Source organism: Aplysia californica, unplaced genomic scaffold (assembly GCF_000002075.1).
Source record: "Aplysia californica isolate F4 #8 unplaced genomic scaffold, AplCal3.0 scaffold01047, whole genome shotgun sequence".
Taxonomy (NCBI): domain Eukaryota; kingdom Metazoa; phylum Mollusca; class Gastropoda; order Aplysiida; family Aplysiidae; genus Aplysia; species Aplysia californica.
In genome coordinates this window covers 185,318-188,334 of record NW_004798317.1, presented here as the reverse complement: position 1 = coordinate 188,334, position 3,017 = coordinate 185,318, and positions in this window count along the sequence as shown.

The following is a 3,017-nucleotide window of genomic DNA, read 5'->3' as shown; positions in this document are numbered from 1 at the left end:
GGGGTTATCGAGTGTCTCCGTCTTTCTGTTCGGATGAACTTTCCTTTTCAGCCAGGGTTGGCTCTTGCGGACATGGTCGGAGTAACCCGCTTCCTAAATGATCTAAAATGTTTCGACCGGAGCGTAAAACATATTATACCAATTAGGCCATTATTAGGCAAAGTACTTGAAGTGTCAAAGGCGATGGTAAACTGTGTGTTGTTACTTTTTATAATTACGATTCACTTATTCAAGAAGATATTCTGAAATTCTTTATGTGAACGGTAGAGTCAAGATAGTCATCAGAATCGTACTGAGAACATCACAATGATACACGGTCATCGATGATTATTATCGAAAAACCTATTATTCTCATGTTTGCCAGCTAAAATACATTTCCTTTGCAGGTTGGCACTTGACGTTGGAAAAAGTTACAAATACCCGTTTTGTTGGTGGAGGCTATGCTGCAACTATCATTGCTGGTTTTGCCTTTTTTATAGTGTTCCTGTTGTTGCTGCTGATCTTGTTGCAGTTTATTTCGTGCTTCTCTTTGTTTTCAGCTTTGCTAAATAGTGTTTTATCTATCTATCTGTCTATCGGTCTATCTGTCTATCTATCTATCTATCTATCTACCTATCTATCTGTCAGTCTTTCTGCCTGCCTGTCTGTCTGTCTGTCTGTCTATCTATCAATCCATCCATCCTTCCATCCATCCATCCTCCATCCATCCATCCATCCATCCATCTATCTATCTATCTATCTATCTATCTATCTATCTATCTATCTATCTATCTATCTGTCTGTCTATTGTCTGTCTGCCTGCATGTCTGTCTATCTATCGGATTGCCTTAAACAACCATGTCCATCTCAACCTAGTGTATCTAGCTTCGAAGAAATTACAGGTTTATAAACAGCATTATGTGGCCTCATGGCTAATTTGCCCTCCCTTCAGACGTTGTTTATCAAGAAACGGGCATGGAACGGCAATCTGAATCTGTATGTGCGTGCGAGCGTTCGAGTGTGCATGTGTGTTTGTGTGTGTGTATGTGTGTGTGTGTGTGTGTGTGTGTGTGTGTGTGTGTGTGTGTGTGTGTGTGTGTGTAAGAGAGAGAGAAAGAGAGAGAGAGAGAGAGAGAGAGAGAGAGAGGGAGAGAATGCGTATGTGTGTGCGTGTGTGTGTGCGTGTGCGTGCGGGTGCGCGCGGATTCGTGTGTCTGTGTGTGTGCATGTATCACTGAGAGAGTCCATGTGAGTGAGTATCTTTTTGTCCGTATTGTGTGTACCGGTAAAAAGAAATACAAGTAAAAAAAAATAATACGAGAACAGTCTAGGCCCCACCCAGCCCACATCAACCTCTTCCCCCTTTTTCACCAGTGAAAGAGTGATGGATCCGGACAAAAACAGATCCTAGACGAGTCAGAGAAACTGCTGAAACAAGGAAACCAAACAAACAAACAAATGCGATTCTGTGTCCACCTGTTCTCATTAAGTGTGATTAAGACGAAGACATGAAACATTCCACCGGAACCTGGGGAAGTTTTAGGGCGACTGCGCGCGCATGCCCCAGACCAGATTCTGGTCTGGCCGATTTGTTTATTTCTCTCTAGATTTTGCCACCGGAGTCCAAGGCATGCGTAATTTCAGCCTAGGGAAATCGGCCTGGTTTCTTTCTTTTTTTTTCCTTATTTCTTGCTTTCTTTCCTTCCTTCTTTCTTTCCTTCTGTCTCTCTCTCACTCACTCACTCTCTCTCTTTCTCTCTCTCTCTCTCTCTCTCTCTGTCTGCCTCTTTGATCATGATAGTTCCCTGGGCCAGTTCCCCCAAGACCACGGGGTAACGTGAACCTGTGTGAGTGTGTGTGTGAGTGTGTGTGTGTGTGTGTGTGTGTGTGTGTGTGTGTGTGTGTGTGTGTGTGTGCGCGCGCGCGTGTGTATGTCTGTGTTTGTGTATAAACTGTATGTGAGCTGTATGTGAGCTGTATGTGAGCTGTATGTGAGCTGTATGTGAGCTGTATGTGAGCTGTATATGTTCTGTGTGTGAGTGTGTGTGTGTGTGTGTGTGCGCGTGTGTATGAGCTGTATGTGAGCTGTATGTGAGCTGTATGTGAGCTGTATGTGAGCTGTATGTGAGCTGTATATGTTCTGAGTGTGAGTGTGTGTGTGATCTATGTGTGAGTTCCCCGGGCCAGTTCCCCCACGCCCATCAAGACCAGCAGGTAAGGTGAACCTGTGCAAAGTTTAGAGCGGGAAAACAGAACTGAAACAACACAGGAGAAAAATGGGAGGAAGGGAAGAAAAAAAAAGACCAAAAAAAAGACCAAAAAAAAGAATAACAGGGAAGTCTTCTGAAAGAGAAGGAGATAGAGAAAAAAAAGGAAAGACAAGAAAGAATAATGTCCCTGCAATTATGTAACATATTGAGAAAAGAACTTGGGGTTAGAAACAGAAAAAGAGAACGAATGAATTATGGGAAAATTTGAGGACTATTTTTTCATCAAAAGAAAAATAAAGACACGAAATATAAAAAAACAACAACAGGACAGCTCCGGGAAATGAGAGTATGCTGTAAAAAAAAGAGGAATTAAAAGATAAAAATATGAACAGCGAAACGAAACAAAAAAGTTCACTTGAGTGAAACAAAAAGTCGGAAGGAAGAAAGGGTAATGGATAGGCGCAATAGAGTGCTGGTTGTGGGGAAGAAACGAAACGAACCGAACTCTGGGGATGAGCAAACCGTCGCACGAGAGGAGGGGACAGGCCAGATTTATCATGATCCATTCTCTCCTCGCGTGCAGCAGACTTTTTCTTTTCTGCAAGTATCGAATTGCACTTATCTCACATCATGGGGGGTTGAGGGTGAAAGAGGGACATGGAGGAAGAGGAGATGTTTGCGAGGAGGACGGGTGAGGAACTGTGTGGGTGGGTTGTCTCGTGGCCAGGTAGGACAATTGACTCACCTGAGGCCGACAAAAGAAATATCGGTGCCATTAATTACTGTTACCATGGCGATTATCGTGGTCAGGTCGGCCGGTATGTGGGG